The 18,431-nt window shown below is 36.7% G+C and overlaps 5 non-coding genes across 5 annotated transcripts; all 5 read right to left on the bottom strand.

The window, feature by feature from the left end:
- Positions 1 to 558: 558 nt before the first annotated feature.
- On the bottom strand, positions 559 to 631 carry trnar-ucg (transfer RNA arginine (anticodon UCG)). Its single transcript has one exon. It is a non-coding gene; the product is annotated as a tRNA-Arg (tRNA).
- A 1,836-nt stretch (positions 632 to 2,467) lies between these two features.
- Positions 2,468 to 2,540, bottom strand: trnar-ucg (transfer RNA arginine (anticodon UCG)). The gene has a single exon. It is a non-coding gene; the product is annotated as a tRNA-Arg (tRNA).
- A 1,100-nt stretch (positions 2,541 to 3,640) lies between these two features.
- On the bottom strand, positions 3,641 to 3,713 carry trnar-ucg (transfer RNA arginine (anticodon UCG)). The gene has a single exon. It is a non-coding gene; the product is annotated as a tRNA-Arg (tRNA).
- A 1,273-nt stretch (positions 3,714 to 4,986) lies between these two features.
- On the bottom strand, positions 4,987 to 5,059 carry trnar-ucg (transfer RNA arginine (anticodon UCG)). Its single transcript has one exon. It is a non-coding gene; the product is annotated as a tRNA-Arg (tRNA).
- Positions 5,060 to 6,585: 1,526 nt separating this feature from the next.
- trnar-ucg (transfer RNA arginine (anticodon UCG)) lies at positions 6,586 to 6,658 on the bottom strand. Its single transcript has one exon. It is a non-coding gene; the product is annotated as a tRNA-Arg (tRNA).
- Positions 6,659 to 18,431: the final 11,773 nt, after the last annotated feature.

Here is an 18,431-nt window from a genome sequence, read left to right as displayed (position 1 = left end):
ATTCATCCATCCGTTTCCTACCGCACCTGTTCAAGAAGTCGCATTAATGGTAAGAAGTATTTTATGTCATGATGGGGGGGGTCGCAGCTTGCTGCAGGGTCGTTCCCCCAGGAAGGCAGACGGACTACTCGGGACATGGCATTTAGGTAAAAACATGACTTAATTTAAACTAAAAAAAGATACAAACAAAAATCGTTCACAGCGGAGGCACAACTTGGGCTAAGGAACAAAGCTAATGCATAAACAGACTATGGACATAAATCAAACAAAACTTACTTGGCATGGCATGAAGCACGAAACTATGGCAAGGCATGAAACAAGTCAGCACAGAGCAAGAAAAGATCAGGGCGACTGACTGGCAAAGAAGAGCTTAAATACTGCCTCTGAGATGGTAGTTGTTGGTCTGGACCTCAGGATGTAGGAAGGCAAAGTGAAGGTAAGAAGTCTTTTCGTTAGGGTAATACAGGTAAACAAAGTACTTATTGAAGTATTCTGTTAGAGATTCAAGTCTTGGTACCTGAACCTAGTCATGGATGAAATTATTATTGATCCAAAACCTGACCATGAAGGGACTTGAACCCTCAATCTTCTGATCCGAAGTCAGACGCCTTATCCGTTAGGCCACATGGTCAGGTGTGCCTACATGCACATTTACACATCAGATTACTGTAAATGGTGGATCTGGATCACAGATTATGGTAACATTCTGGCTAAATCTGTCGATTTTACATTTGAAAAATGGAAAAAATTTTACTGTAAAAATTTCAGTTTTTTTTTTTTTAGACCAAATTAATGTAAATTGAAAATGGACACCACTTTTATTGACTATGTTTTTAAATCTATTGACTTTTTTTTTACAGTCCATTGTAGATTTACATTAAAAAAAGTTACTGTAAATTGCAAATCGGTACTTTTTTTTTTACGCTAAAATTCTGGCGACTGAGCTGCCAATTCTTTTTATGTCGAATGTTTTTTTTTAAGACTGTACTGTAAAACAATCTGTAGATTTTATATTTAAAAAAATATAGCTTTGATGCAATAATTTTACTGGAACATTTACTGCGTTTTTGTCACTGAATTACTCTAAATATGAAATATGTACCACTGTCATCTTTACGATAAAATTCTGCTGACTCACCTGCCATTTTTTACAGTAAAATTAGATTTTTTTCAGTGCATTACCGTGAATAAAAAAGACCTACTGAAATTATTTTTACAATAACATCCTTACCAGTTTTAACTTACATTAAAATTGCTACAGTCTGAGATGGATGTTGTTGGTCTGGACCTCAGGATGTAGAGATGGAAGGCAAAGTGCAGGTAAGAAGTCATTGCATTAGGAAATTATTTTTAATCTATTGACTTTTTTTGTTTTCACTACTGAGCTACCAGTTTTATCATGTAACAAAAATTTAATATATATACATACATATATATATATATATACATATTTTTATGTAAAAATGTCATATATATGTGTATATATATATTTATATATACATATACATATATATTTTACAGTGTACTGTAAAAAAAATTACATTTAAAAAAATTGGCTATAATTTTACTGTAAAAATGTCAGCATTTTTTTTACACCAAATTACTGTAAATTGAAAATTGAAACCAACTTATATTGACTATTATTTTAAATCTATTGACTTTTCTTACAGTCCATTGTAGTTTTTACATTAAAAAACTAGGAACTCAGTTACCAAAATGCCATCCATCCACCCATTTTCTACCGCTTGTCCATTTTGGAGTTGTGGGGGAAGCTGGAGCCTATTTCAGCTGAATTCAGGTCGGAAGGCGGCGTACACCCTGGACAAGTTGTGTTACCAAAATGTTACTGTAAAATGTACTGAGGTTTTTACACCAAATTACTGTAAATTGAAAATCGGGACCACGGTTGTTGTTTTTTACAACATAATTCTGGCAACTGAACTGTCATTTTTTTTAATGCAAAATGTTTTTTTAAGACTGTACTGTTAAGGAAAATCTGTACATTTTATATTACAACATTTTTAGCTTGGATGCTAAAATTTACTGGAACATTCACAGCATTTTTGACACTGAATTACTGTAAATTTAAAATTGGTACCAATGTCATCTTTACGGTAAAATTCTGCTGATTAAGCTGCTATTTTTTATGGTAAAATCTATGGTGGTTGTTTTTTCAGCGCATTACTGGGACTAAAACAAAGGTACTACTATTATTATTTTACAATCACATCCTTACCGTTTTTAACTTACATTAAAATTGCATTCTTATTTTTACTGGAAATGGCAACTGTTACAGTCTGAGCTGGATGTTGTTGTTCTGGACCTCAGGATGTAGAGACGGCAGGCAACGTGCAGGTAAAAAGTCTTTTCATTAGGTAAACAAAGTACTTATTGAAGTATTCTGTTAGAGACACAAGTCTTGGTACCTGAATCTTCTCATGGATGAAATTACTACTGAACCAAAATACAACCATGAAGGGACTCGAACCCTCAATCTTCTGATCCGAAGTCAGACGCCTTATCCATTAGGCCACATGGTCTGGTACAGTTGAGATGATGTCACTGCACATTTTCACACCAGATTACTGTACATGAAATCTGTACCACTGATTATGGTAACATTCTGGCCACTGAGCTCCCAGTTTTATAATGTAAAATATATATATATTAAAATATATATTATTTATAATATTTTATTACAGTGTACTGTGAAAAAAAAAGCAGATTTTACACTTTAAAAATTGGCCATAATTTTACTGTAAAAACGTCAAAGTTTTTACACCGAATTACTCTAAATTGAAAAGTTAGACCACTTTTATGAACTTTTTGTCAGAATAATTGTATCTAAATTATCAGAAAACTTTGTGTTACATTGAGTTCATCTCGCCCTACGAGAGGACAAAAGCTGTCTTTGATCCTGCCAAGCAAAAGGCTTGTAAAACTCCACCGTGTAGGATGGGGAGCGACATTAAGGCGTCGGTTTCTTTGCTGTATTGTAATCCACGGAAAGATATTGTCTTGACTCGAGATCTACAAAGCGGAGTGGCACCTTTTCTTTGAACTGTTTTACGACCTTTTCTTTGAACGGTTTTGTAATCAAAGGTGATGGCTGTTTATGACCCCCGCCCCTTTAGAAACAGCTGTTGCCATTTAATCAGGGAAAGTCCAAATAAAAGAAGAGGCGTGCAATTTTTCGTCAGAGCGTGGTGGTCGACTGTACAAGAGTACAGCCCAGACGTTTCTCTTCAATTGAGCCAAATTTAATTATGTCTCTGTTTAATTTCTTGCTTCTTGTTTTGTTTAGTAGATGGCATCAGTGTTCGAACCTGACACTATTATCAAAGGAGTCATATGTGATATTGTGGCCAGAAATGGTACTGCAATCATCGTCAAAGTTCTGTACTGAAAAATATTATACATAAAAGTTATATTTTAACTTGTAACAGAAATGGCAATTGTTACAGTCTGAGATGGTGGTTGTTGATCTGGACCTAAGGATGTAGGAAGGCAACGTGCAGGTAAGAAGTATTTTCATTAGGGTAATACAGGTAAACAAAGTACTTATTGAAGTGTTCTGTTAGAGATTCAAGTCTTGGTACCTGAACCTAGTCATGGATGAAATTATTATCAACCCAAAACTTGACCATGAAGGGACTCGAACCCTCAATCTTCTGATCCGAAGTCAGACGCCTTATCCATTAGGCCACATGGTCTGGTGAGCATACATGCACATTTACACAACGGGTTACTGTAAATGGTGGATCTGGATCACAGATTATGGTAACATTCTGGCTAAATCGGTCGATTTTACATTTGAAAAATGGAAATAATTTTACTGTAAAAATTTCAGCATTTTTTTTTTACACCAAATTACTGTAAATTGAAAATCGGAACCACTTATATTAACTATTATTTTCAATCTATTGCCTTTTTTTTTTTTTTTTTTTTACAGTCCAATGTAGTTTTTACATTAAAAAAACTGGCAGCTCAGTTACCAAAATGTTACTGTAAAATTTACTGAGGTTTTTACACAAATTACTTTAAATTGCAAATCAGTACCACTGGGGGTTTTTTGACGGTAAAATTCTGGCGACTGAGCTGCCAATTTTTTTCTGTAAAATGTTTTTTTAAGACTACAGTAAAAAAATCTGTATATTTTATATTGCGTTTTTGACACTAAATTACTGTGAATTTAAAATTGGTACCACTGTCATCTTTACGGTAAAATTCTGCCGACTGAACTGCCATTTTTTTATGGTAAAATCTTTGGTGGTTGTTTTTTTCAGCGGATTACTGGCAACTGTTACAGTCTAAACTGGATGTTGTTGTTCTGGACCTCAGGGTATAGAGAGGGCAGGCAATGTGCAGGTAAGAAGTCCTTTTATTAGGGAAAATACAAGTCAATAAAGTACTTATTGAAGGATACTGTTAGAGACTCAGGTCTTGGTACCTGAACCTCCTCATGGAGAAATTATTATTGACCCAAAACTTGACCCTGAAGGGACTCGAACCCTCAATCTTCTGATCCGAAGTCAGACACCTTATCCATTAGGCCACGTGGTCTGGTATAGCTCCACTTCTACTGTAAATGTTCTTCCATTGGACTGTTTTATATCGTAATACTATGATAATAATAATAATTAAAAAATATATATATATATGTATATATATATATATATATATTACATTTAAAAAATTGGCCATAATTTTACTGTGAAAATGTCATCATTTTTTTACACCAAATTACTGTAAATTGAAAATCGAAACTACTTACATTATTTTAAATCTATGTTTTTTTTTTACAGTCGATAGTGGATGTTGTTGGTCTGGACCTCAGGATGTAGAGATGGAAGGCAAAGTGCAGGTAAGAAGTCATTTCATTGGGAAAATACAGGTAAACAAAGTACTTATTGAAGTATTCTGTTAGAGACCCAAGTCTTGGTACCTGAACCTCCTCATGGATGAAATTACTACTGAACCAAAACATGACCATGAAGGGACTCGAACCCTCAATCTTCTGATCCGAAGTCAGACGCCTTATCCATTAGGCCACATGGTCTGGTGTAATTAAAAAAATAAATGGGTTGTACTTGTATAGCGCTTTTCTACCTTCAAGGTACTCAAAGCGCTTTGACACTACTTCCACATTTACCCATTCACACACTGATGGAGGGAGCTGCCATGCAAGGCGCCAACCAGAACCCATCAGGAGCAAGGGTGAAGTGTCTTGCTTAGGACACAACGGACGTGACGAGGTTGGTTCTAGGTGGGATTTGAACCAGTGACCCTCGGGTTGCGCACGGCCACTCTCCCACTGCGCCACGCCGTCCCTTTGTTGTTGTTGTTGATGATTGTTGATTGTTGTTGATGTTACTGCTGATTTACACATCAGATTACTGTGAATAGTAGATCTGTACCACAGATTATGGTAACATTCTCGCAAAATCCATAGATTTTACTGTAAAATTTTACTGTAAAATTTTACTGTAAAAATGTCAGTATTTTTTTTACACCAAATTACTGTAAATTGAATATCGACACCTCTATTATTAAATATTATTTTTAATTTCTTGACTTTTTTTTACAGTCCATTGTAGTTTTTACTACAGAGCTAATGTAAAATATATATGTATATATATTAAAAAAATATATAAATATATATACATATATATTTTTTTATGGAAAAATGTCATATATAAATATATACATATATATATATATATATACTATATATATATATATGTATACTATATATATATATATATATATATAGTATGCATATACATTGTTGTACAGTGTACTATAAATAAAATTACATTAAAAAAATTGGCTATAATTTGACTGTAAAAAATTTTTTTTACCCCAATTTACTGTAAATTGAAAATCGATACCACTTATATTGACTCTTATTTTAAATCCATTTACTTTTTTTTTTACATTCCATTGTAGTTTTTTACGTTAAAAAAACTGGGAGCTCAGTTACCAAAAATGTGACTGTAAAATTTACTGCAGTTTTTACACGAATTACTGTAAATTAAAAATTGGTACCACATTATTTTTTCTGGTCAAATTTTGGCGACCGAACTGCCAATTTTTTTATGTAAATGTTTTTTTAAGACTGTACTGTAAAAACTCTTTAGATTTTATATTAAATAATTTATAGCTCAGACGCCATAATTTTACTGGAACATTGATGGTGTTTTTGACACTTAATTACTGTAAATTTAAAATTGGTACCACCGTCATCTTTACGGTAAAATTCTGCTGACTAAGCTGCCATTTTTTTATGGTAAAATCTATGGTGGTTGTTTTTTCAGCGCGTAACTGGGACTAAAACAAGGGTACTACTATTATTATCATAATAAGATCCTAACCGTTTTTAAAACTGTAATTTAAATTTTAATAGAAATGGCAACTGTTACAGTCTGAGCTGGATGTTGTTGATCTGGACCTCAGGATATAGAGACGGCAGGCAATGTGCAGGTAAGAAGTCCTTTATTAAGGAAATAAAGTACTTATTAAAATATTCTTGAGTTCTTGGGACCTGAACCTTCTCATGGATGAAATTACTATCAACCCAAAACATGACCATGAAGGGACTCGAACCCTCAATCTTCTGATCCGAAGTCAGACGCCTTATCCATTAGGCCACACGGTCTGGTACAGATGAGATGATGTCACTCCAAATTACTCCACATAGTACATATGTAGTATTAATTATGGTAACATTCTGGCCACTGAACTACCGGTTTTGTTATGTAAAAAATAAATAAATAAATTAAAAATATATACTGTGGAAAAAATCAAAGATCTTAATTAATCAAAAAAAAAATGGCCATAATTTTAATGTAAAATCTTCAGTATTTTTTTTTTTTTTCACACCAAATTACTGTCAATTGTAGGTTCTGGTGACTTCATGATGTAAAAACTAAATAAATATCTCACAGTGTTTTGTACAAAATTACTGTAGATTTGACATTTATAAAAATGTCTAACCTTTTACCGTAAAATTCACAGCATTCTTTTTTTTTTTACACCAAATTACTGTAAATTGAAAGTTTGTACCACTTTTATTGACTATTACTGTATTTTAAACCTGTTGACTTTTTAACAGTCCAATGTAAAAATTGTTTTGTAGTTTTTACATAAAAAAATTTGCAGTTCAGTCACCAATATTTTACTGAAAAATTTTACACCAACTTCCTATTATTTTTACAGGAAAAATTCCACCGACTAATCTGCCTTTTTTTTTTTTATTATTGTAAAATCTACGGTGCTTGTTTTTTTTTACAATAATATCCTTGCCGTTTTCAACTTACATTAAAATTATTAACAGTCTGAGCTGGATGTTGTTGTTCTGGACCTCAGGATGTAGAGAAGGCAGGTAACGTGCAGGTAAGAAGTCCTTTCATTAGGGAAAATACAGGTGAATAAAGTACTTCTTGAAGTATAAAGTTAGAAACTAAAGTCTTGGTACCTGAACCTCCTCATGGATAAAATGAATATTGACCCAAAACACGACCATGAAGGGACTCGAACCCTCAATCTTCTGATCCGAAGTCAGACGCCTTATCCTAAAGGCCACATGGTCTGCCCTCTCTTCTTCTTCCATTGTACTATTTTATACTGTAAAAATATAATAATAATACTATTAACAGTCTGAGGTGGATGTTGTTTGTCCGGACCACGGGATGCAGAGTCGGCAGGCAAAGTGCTGGTAACAAGTCTCTCATTGGGGAAAAACTACTAAGTAAAATACTTATTAAAGTATTTTGATGGAATATTCTGTTAAAGACTGAAATCTTAGTACTTGAACCTCCTCAGGGATGAAATTAATATTGACCCAAAACACGACCATGAAGGGACTCGAACCCTCAATCTTCTGATCCGAAGTCAGACGCCTTATCCATTATGCGAAATGGTCTGGTATAGAGAAACCCGTTTTCTGACGTAACATTTTTTCCTCCAACGCACTGTCTTATATTGTAAAAATATAATAATAATGATAATAATAATAATAATTAAAGCTGCAAGCAGCGTTGGTCGGGTCCGCCGTTGGCCGCCGCCGCCGTGTCCCGAGTCCCGATCTTAGTCAGACCTCCATAGAAGTTTTTGTTTCATCACTCTACGACATTCCTAACAGAATTTACAAGCAGTTTTATCAGTTTATTTTCCTAGGGGGCGCTAGAGCACAATTTTCATTTTTGGGGTTTGGTTTTTTTATTGGATGGCAATTTTCACCAGTCCTGATGTGTGTGTAAAATTTGGTGAGTTTTGAAGCATGTTAAGGGGGTCAAATTATAGATTTGCGTTTCTGGATGTTGTTGATAAATGGCTTTTGCTTGGCATTGTATAGCTCTAACTTGCACTTTGAAGCATTTTAAGGGGGTCAAATTTCAGTTCAAAGAGGCAAAAAAGGCATATTTTGCGAAAATTTTGTTTTGAAGGGGTTTTTGCCAACTTCCTGTTGATTTTAGGTACAGAAGTGTTTATTGGAAATGTAGGTCTAAGTCAGACCTACACAGAGGTTTTTGTTTCATGTCTCTACGACATTCCTAACGGAAGTTACAAGCAGTCTGTTTTTTGTCTCTTCCTAGGGGGCGCTATCTTGCAATTTTAATTATTGGGGTTTGGTTGCTTAATAAGTTGGTCTGCCGCTCCATACCGATGTGTGTGTCAATTTTGGTGAGTTTTGAAGCATGTTAAGGGGGTCAAATTAGGGTGCGAAGGCGCGAGCGCGCCTTGGGTTGCTGTCCCCGAGCCCCACGGCAGGAGAAGCCTTGGTGCCACTATTTAATGCATTGTGAAAGTAATGCAGTTGTTGTATTGAAGTGAAAATATCAAGCTCCCTGTTGGTTTTTGCCAAAGTATGTTAATTATTCAAATGTAGGTCTAAGTCAGACCTACATAGTGGTTTTTGTTTCATGTCTCTCTGACATTCCTACCGGAAGTTACAAGCAGTTTTGTCTTTGTTTTCTTCCTAGGAGCAGTTTGTCTGTGTTGTATTCCTAGGGGGCGCTAGAGCACAATTTTGAGTTTTGGGGTTTGGTTTTTTCACTAGATCGCAATTTCTGCCAGTCCTGATGTGTGTGCCAAGTTTGGTGAGTTTTGAAGCATTTTAAGGGGGTCAAATTACAGCTCAAAGAGGCAAAAATGAAATTTTTTAGGAAACTTTGCGCAGGGGATCTTCAAAGGCGCGTAAAATCAAAACCTTAAAACTTATCAAAACTTTGATCTATACTTTTAATCAGAAGGGTTCAAACTCTCTCCTGTGCGAGTTTGAAGCCGAAACGACAAACGCACTGGGAGGAGTATCGATTTGAAAAAGGTGACGTGTTTTTACAAAAACTTTTATTTTGAAGGGGTAATTGTCAACTTCCTGTTGATTTTTTCTGCTAGCTGTCAATTACTAAAATGTAGGTCTAAGTAAGACCTACATAGAAGTTTTTGTTTCATGTCTTTCCGACATTCCTACCGGAAGTTACAAGCAGTTTTGTCTGTGTTTTCTTCCTAGAAGCAGTTTTTTCTGTGTTTTACTCAAAAATTGCGCTAGAGCGCAATTTTGAGTTTTTTTTTTAAAAATTTTCATTAGATCCCAATTTCTGCCATTCCTGATGTGTCTGCCAAGTTTGGTGAGTTTTGAAGCATTTTAAGGGGCTCAAATTACAGCTCAAAGAGGCAAAAATTGCATTTTTTGTGAAAATTTTGCTTTGAATGGGTTTTTGCAAAATGTCCGTAAATTTTTGCCCCAGAAGATACAATTATGAAATTTAGGTCAAAGTCAGACCTACATAGAGGTTTTTGTTTCATGTCTCTACGACATTCCTAACGGAAGTTACAAGCAGTCTCTTTTTTTTTTCTTCCTAGGGAGCGCTATTGCGCAATTTTGATTTTTATGATTTGGCTGCCTAATATGTTGGGAAGGCATGAAAGACCGACGTGTGTGTCAAATTTGGTGAGTTTTGAAATATGTTAAGAGGGTGAAATTGGGGCGCGACGGTGCGGAAGAAAGAAAGAAAGAAAGAAAGAAAGAAAGAATAAAACGCAGCAGGAACAATAGGGTCCTTGCCTATGGCAAAGGACTCCTGTGGAGTCCTTTGCCATAGGCAGGGCGGACCCTAATAATAAATAACAAAACAAAAACAAAATATATATATATATACATTTATATATAAGAGAAGTTAAGTCCCTACCTTTAGTCAAAAGTGATTTATGACCCCCCATAAATCAATGATTTATGACCCTCAAGGTCAAAGGTCAATGATTTATGAGGGGTCAAGTTCATAGGTTAATGATTTATGAGGGGGTCAAGGTTAAAGGTCAAAGTCAAAGGTCAAAGTCAAAGGTCAGGTTCAAATGTCAAGGTCAAGTGGGTGTGGCTTACCCGGAAGAGGGTGGAGTTAAGACCTGCGGTGGGAGTGGTTAAACCAGGAAGAGGGTGGAGTTTTAAACAGAAAGAGGGTAGAGTTAAGACCTGCGGTGGGAGTGGTTAAACCAGGAAGAGGGTGGAGTTAAGACCTGACAGGGAACAGAGGAGGGTTCAGTTTTTTTAAGAAAGCAATGTCATCTGAGCAGCATGTGACCATATATTTGATAGTTTAAATGTTTACGATCGTTTGAAACAACTTCCAGATTTCGATGTATTGATGGCTGGGAATGTTACGTGTGGAGATGTGGACACGCACGCACTTCACACACACACACACACACACACACACACACACACACACACACACACACACACACGTAGAGGAGGGGTACAAAAGGGCGGTGTAAGGCTTAGTCATTATTTGGAGCTTTATACGTTAGCGTAAAGACTTTGTTCGATTCGGTCATGATTAGTGAAACGCCTGTTTCGATTTATAAAAATAATAAAACTTACATTGACGCTCCGCAAAAAAGTCGAGTGTTTCTAAATCGTATTCAGTTTTCAACTAAAAGAAAGAAGAGACGGAAGCCCTTTCTCGATATTTTCATCGTTATCTACCGTGGATTGGGAAGTTTTTGGTGGACACGCACACACACGCACACACACGCACACACACACACACTTCACACACACACACACACACACACACACACACACACACACACACACACACACACACACACGCACGCACACACGCACACACACACACACACACACACGCACACACACACACACACACACACACACACACACACACACACACACACACACACACACACACATTCGTACGCACTGAAACAACTTCCGTACCTCACGAAAACATATTTAAACAGATGGAAAAAACTATCGCAGAACACAGTGTCACGTAGCAACTGGTCTTTACGGTCGTTTGAATCAACAGGTCAGTTTGGGGGACAAAAGGAGGGTTCAGTTTTTACTGACTTCCCATCTGACAGTTTAAATGTTTATGACCGTTTGAATCAACAGGACACGCACGCACACACACACACACGCACGCACACACACACACACACACACACACATACACACACACACACACGCACACACACACACACACACACACACACACACACCATTACCTCTGCTTTACCATGTTATTAGACATTGGTTTAACTCCATTTAAGCATTTAAACGTTAAAAGCATTGCACTTGTACGACGATGTAATACCTTTTTTTTTTTTAACAGCCGATGACGACGAAGTGAAAGACGATGAACTTTGCTTAAACGGTCTTACAAAGTTGGAAGATGATTTTCGAGGTGTGTTTAAACCTTCAAATTATTTAATATTATGTGTATTCATTATTTAGTTTCATAGAGGATTTGCCGTAAGATCCTAACGCGATCGTTTTAACACAATCGCAGTCTGGTGAGTCAAATGATTCTCATTTTACAAGAAAAAAAACATGCGGTATACGATACATATATACATATATTTACTTACAGATTTTCCGTTTACATCTCTTGCTCACTGGTCTCCCTTAAAGCTGGCGGGTCCGTCAACGGCCGTTCCAGGCAGAGGAGAAGGCTTGATTGCGCCAAAGACTCCAGACATCGAATCCTTGCTCCGAGGGGAAATCATCGAAAACGACGGTGAATGTCCGACAGGCACCCGCTGTAAGTTTTTCTCGTTTTCTGTAAGCTTTTTAAGATTCTCAGGAGCTTTAAAGAGCTCCTCTCATTCCAATGTCTTTCGCTCAAATGAATTTCGCGCCTAAGGGGAATGGGCGGGGACTGATTCCGGAGGTGGGCGGTTGTTTCCGCCAAGCAACCTTCTGGTTGAAATGGAGTGTGGATCAAGATGGATCCCTACTCTATATTCTTTTATTTAACCCAATGTTTTTTAAATACGTGTATAATGCTTTATATCCTATGTGTTGTGAATTCCATCCTACAATATCTTCCAAGGAACCCAAAGAAATGTTACCACACCTCCCGCTTTATTTATTCTATAGATTGCCTGAACTATTTCATAAACTAAATCTTGTCTTGTTTCTGATGCTATGTTTTTTATGCTCATCAATGCACTGTTGGACTGCGAGCACACAACTACTTTCCTTGCTTTGTTTTCCTCTATCCAGTTAACTGCCATATAAATTGCTACCAATTCCCCCGTAAAAACAGATAGTTTATCACTGATTATTTTATTTAATACTATGTTTCCTTGTGGGATAACTGCTACAGCTCTTACCTTTATTTTTTTTTATATAGTTTTTGATGCATCCGTATATATCATATCTCAATCCATTTTTCTATCCGGTAACTATTTAAATTTCTATTCTTTAGTAATTGCATGTTTTCTTTTGGGTTATCAAACATCCACGGTGGTATTGCAGGCATTGGTACTGTAGGACTAACTTTAATATTGTCAATTTTAACTTTATTACATATGTCTCCTATAATCCACCCAAAACTATTCTTTTTTGTTTTCTCTTTTTCTTGGCAGATTGGTAGCACTGGACAAGTCGGATATCCTTGCTTGGATCCTTTTAAAGTTGCCCGATAAACTGCTGAGAGTTGATCTCTCCTCTTGTCCAAAGGTTTTTCGTTCATTTTTACTTGTAATACTGGCACTAGGGTTGATGTAGTAGCTCCACAACATAACCTTAAAGCCTGTGACTGGATCCGGTCTATTTTCCCAAGTCATGTTTTTGAAGCAGATTGGTAAATAATGCATCCGTAATCAATAACAGATGGAATTAAAGTTATAAATATATACATGTATTGTTTTCAACGTTAACCTATCAGCCCCCCAATCATTACCCCTCAAAGACCTCATTATATTTAACACCTTTTTACTTTTTCCCCTATTTTTTTATTTTCCGGAAGGAACACTCCTGAAGGAATAAATAAAGTACTATCTAATCTAATCTAATCAAATCTATTTTGCTGATGTGGGTTGACTAGTTCATATTTTTATCAAACCATATTCCTAAATATTTAAATACTTGTACCTCTTCTATATTTTCACCTTAGAGTTTTTATTTGGAGCTTGTTTTGTACTTTTGTCTTTGTAAAATGTATGACTTTTGTCTTTCCAACAGAGAATCTTAAACCTCAAGCCGTTCCCCAGTCTTGAACATTATTTACCACTTTGTTAGTTTTTTGATTATTTCTTTTGACTCTAAATAATATACTAGTCTTTCATTAATCTTTTTTTTTTTTTTCCATTACTTTTCCCCAAATTTATAATTTCCTGCCTCTTCCGGGTCTTACCCTGACTTGCATATTGGAATTGTTACCGCTAATTTTCCCCTCTGCCGGTCATTCTCCTTCTTCATATATCCTGTCATATCATTTCAAGACCACTTCTTTGACGATGCCACCTAAGTTTTTGATCATTTGATAACCCGCTAGGTCTTTCCCCGGTGACGTATTTTTAACCTTTTTCAAAATTCGAACCATTTCATTCAAAGAAAATGTCATATCCATAGTGTTGGTAAAGCTATTAACGTTGTCTTCCATCATTTCCCCAATATTTAAACTCATTGTTTTTTCTCTCTTTTGTTTTTCCACATTTCTCAAATTATCATTACCGTGCACTTCAACAAATGTTTTTGCTAAAGGTTCTGCTGTTTCTTTACCCGTGACTACATCTTCTTTAATAAATGTGGCACATCATCCTCTTTACCCTTCATTCCTATCTTTACGAATCGTTATATATCCTTTTATTATAAAGTTTAATTTTGGCTTCAGCCCTGTTTCTTGAATACAAATTATACGTGGTTTAGTTTTCATATTTTTAATATATCCCTTTAATTCATGTTCGGTTGCTATCAAACTTCTGGCATTCCACCGGACAATTAACAGGGTGTTGGAATGTGGTGACATGACTCCGTCACGTCTACTCTCCGTAGTACAGCTTGCACCCGGTACCAAGATAGTTCTTTCAACAACTTTGATGCTGCTTTGACAATTATTTTGATCTTCTCAGTCTTATTTTTACTTTCATTTTGTATCAAAGCTGAGTTGTGCTCTCTGGTTTATTTTGCAAATGAACCGACAGAACATGATCATGTACAAGACTCGCCTACCCACAATGCACTGCAACCCAACGCTCCTGGTCGGATGTTTTTTTCGGGGTTCATGGAGAGATGCGGTAAAGAGTGGTAGCCAAGACACACGGTCACACACGGTCACACACGGTCACACACGGTCACACTCGGCAATTATTTTGACCTGGGGAGCAGATATAGAGGAAAAAATGTGTCTGGGGGGCCGGGATATCTGATTTTCAGGTACAAAAAACTTCACAATGACACAAAATAAACACAACAGTTAAACCTCACACTAAAAACAAGACATTGACTTGTACGTTCAAAAGACAGAATAGAACAAGTCAAGACATGCAATGCCATCTACAAAATGTTATGTAAATGTTAGTCATTACACACGCGGCTATGGTTTTGATGTATTTGTTACAGACATGTTTACGTCAAGTAACATCACATGGTTCCATTTGCACCTTTCAACAAATCTGAAAAGGAATATTAAGAAGTAAAACTTATATTTAATCCTACCTCTTCTCCGAGCACACGGTGACTGTACATACGGGTCGAAAAATGTTGACCTAATTCAGCATTTCTCAAAGTGTGGGGAATAGAGACATGACAGGTGGGGCGCGAGGAAAGGGAGGACATTTTTACTATGCTTTCATTTTCTATACACACTGTAAATCACTTTGTGATTCTGTCTGTGAAATCCGCCGTATAAATAAATGTAAATTACTTATTTTTCCTGTAGGCTTTAAATTTCTCGGCAGGAGCGAAAGTTTGACAGACATAGCAACAGTAACTTTTGCAGGCAGGGCTAAGAGGAACAAACTTTCGCGCGGATGGGTAGCAGGCTAATGTGCGGACCACAATTACACAAAATGGATACATTTGCAACTCGCACCTCAAAGGTCTGCGGAGAAACAAAAATATGACGGGTCTAATCAACCAAAAAGTCAACCTAAAAGAAAATATGGCGAAGGGTATCTTGCTCTTGGATTCACGGCAGCGGAGGTGGGGGCAGAGGAGAGACCCCTGTGTGTTCTTTGTCTAAAACGGCTAGCAGCAGACAGCATCAGGCCCAACAAAGTAAAGAGACAACTCGAGACCACACATGATGTCCAATAAATTGTTTTGTTGGGGCGATGGGGGTAGGTGGGCCTTGAGTCTAAAGTGCTGATGACAGAAAAAAAAAAAAGTTTGAGAAGCCCTGACCTAATTGTACGGATCTCACTTTAAACGGCAAACCGATCATTTAAATGTTTTCACTTTGAATATGAAACGAGGAGTAAAATGTACAATGTACAATATTATCAATTATTTCACAAGGACATGTTTTAAGGATATTGTACAGTATCATTAAATCTAAAATGAATGTGATCACTTTCAGGATCATTTTATTTTTAGCCAGTAAACAACTGTTATGTACTTTTGAATCGGGTTTTCAAAAAAAAAAAAAAAGGGAGGGACAATCAAGGATCAACAATGGCACGACTTTCACTAACTTGCGTGAGGTCAAAAGACAAGAGATTTTAGACCAATGCTGCTTTGGATCTGTTCCTGCTAAACTAGTAAGTGACTTTCAATGCTCAAATCAGAATAATAATACAAATTTTAGCTACTGGAAATTTGTGTGGTAGCAATAAATACCCACCAGCGCGATACTTTGCAGTTCCACACTGACCAACCACGCAACAAACTCAAAAGAACTGTACAAGGAAAAAACAATGCAGTGACTTCAAACTGCAAATATAAGGTTTGAGTAAAATATGTAGGTTGGTGTGAATGTTGTCCGTCTATGTTGACCCTGCAATGAGGGGGCGACTTGTCCAGGGTGTACACCTCCTTCCACCCGATTGTAGCTGAGATAGGCGCCAGCGACCCCCACGTCCCCAAAAGGGAATAAGTGGTAGAAAACGAATGTAGGTTCCTACTGTGGAAAGTTCAGTAATACAGAATCATTGTGGCATTATCGTGTCAGTTTGACGCTATATGCGCTAGTCCTCATGGTAAATGTGGTTTTCCTTTTGGGAAAACGCCATCGCTTTGGTTCACTGGTGCGGCCAATATAAACCAAAACTGAAAGTTCTTAAGTGGGGGTTTAAGTAGAGTTTATAAATCTTGTATCTGTGCCACATATAGCCTTATTTCAGTGTCAACAGTCTCCAGCTTACTTGCTACACATGTTTTGGCTCTGCCCATCCCTGTGCAGTTATTGGACCGACATTTTTAATACTTTGTCTGTTGTTGTAATTACCTACTAGGCCTTCTTTGCCTTTATTTGTTGTTGTATCTTTATGTTAGCAATTGGGACTTTTTGAATGAAATTGTCTGTGGCTCCATGTTAACGAAGTTGCCTGTACTATTTGACTGATGCATTTTATTGATTGATTTATTAGCAGTAATTGCACAAAGGCATTCTTCTTCTTTTAGTTTTCTGACAGCACGTAGGCGTTCGCATCAACTTTCGTCTTTTTAACAAATGGGTAAAGGGGGGATGATGTATGCCGTAAAACTAGTTGGCACATTTAATATTTAATAATAATGAATATTGTAAAATTCTATAATTTTTGTTATTTAAAGGGGAAAACCCGATTCAAAAGTACATAACAGTTGTTTACTGGCTAAAAATAAAATGATCCTGAAAGTGATCACATTCATTTTAGATTTAATTATACTGTACAATATCCTTAAAACATGTCCTTGTGAAATAATTGATAATATTGTACATTGTACATTTTACTCCTCGTTTCATATTCAAAGTGAAAACATTTAAATGATCGGTTTGCCGTTTAAAGTGAGATCCGTACAATTAGGTCAGGGCTTCTCAAACTTTTTTTTTTTTTCTGCCATCCCCACTTTAGACTCAAGGCCCACCTACCCCCATCGCCCCAACAAAACAATTTATTGGACATCATGTGTGGTCTCGAGTTGTCTCTTTGCTTTGTTGGGTCTCAGGCTGTCTGCTGCTAGCCGTTTTAGACAAAGAACACACAGGGGTCTCTCCTCTGCCCCCACCTCCGCTGCCGTGAATCCAAGAGCAAGATACCCTTCGCCATATTTTCTTTTAGGTTGACTTTTTGGTTGATTAGACCCGTCATATTTTTGTTTCTCCGCAGACCTTTGAGGTGCGAGTTGCAAATGTATCCATTTTGTGTAATTGTGGTTCGCACATTAGCCTGCTACCCATCCGCGCGAAAGTTTGTTCCTCTTAGCCCTGCCTGCAAAAGTTACTGTTGCTTTGTCTGTCAAACTTTCGCTCCTGCCGAGAAATTTGAAGCCTACAGGAAAAATAAGTAATTTACATTTATTTATACGGCGGATTTCACAGACAGAATCACAAAGTGATTTACAGTGTGTATAGAAAATGAAAGCATAGTAAAAAAAATCAAAAATAAAAATGTCCTCCCTTTCCTCGCGCCCCACCTGTCATGTCTCTATTCCCCACACTTTGAGAAATGCTGAATTAGGTCAACATTTTTCGACCCGTATGTACAGTCACCGTGTGCTCGGAGAAGAGGTAGGATTAAATATAAGTTTTACTTCTTAATATTCCTTTTCAGATTTGTTGAAAGGTGCAAATGGAACCATGTGATGTTACTTGACGTAAACATGTCTGTAACAAATACATCAAAACCATAGCCGCGTGTGTAATGACTAACATTTACATAACATTTTGTAGATGGCATTGCATGTCTTGACTTGTTCTATTCTGTCTTTTGAACGTACAAGTCAATGTCTTGTTTTTAGTGTGAGGTTTAACTGTTGTGTTTATTTTGTGTCATTGTGAAGTTTTTTGTACCTGAAAATCAGATATCCCGGCCCCCCAGACACATTTTTTCCTCTATATCTGCTCCCCAGGTCAAAATAATTGCCGAGTGTGACCGTGTGTGACCGTGTGTGACCGTGTGTGACCGTGTGTCTTGGCTACCACTCTTTACCGCATCTCTCCATGAACCCCGAAAAAAACATCCGACCAGGAGCGTTGGGT

The sequence above is a fragment of the Nerophis ophidion genome, linkage group LG04 (assembly GCF_033978795.1).
Source record: "Nerophis ophidion isolate RoL-2023_Sa linkage group LG04, RoL_Noph_v1.0, whole genome shotgun sequence".
Taxonomy (NCBI): domain Eukaryota; kingdom Metazoa; phylum Chordata; class Actinopteri; order Syngnathiformes; family Syngnathidae; genus Nerophis; species Nerophis ophidion.
This window is presented reverse-complemented; position numbering and strand designations above follow the sequence as displayed.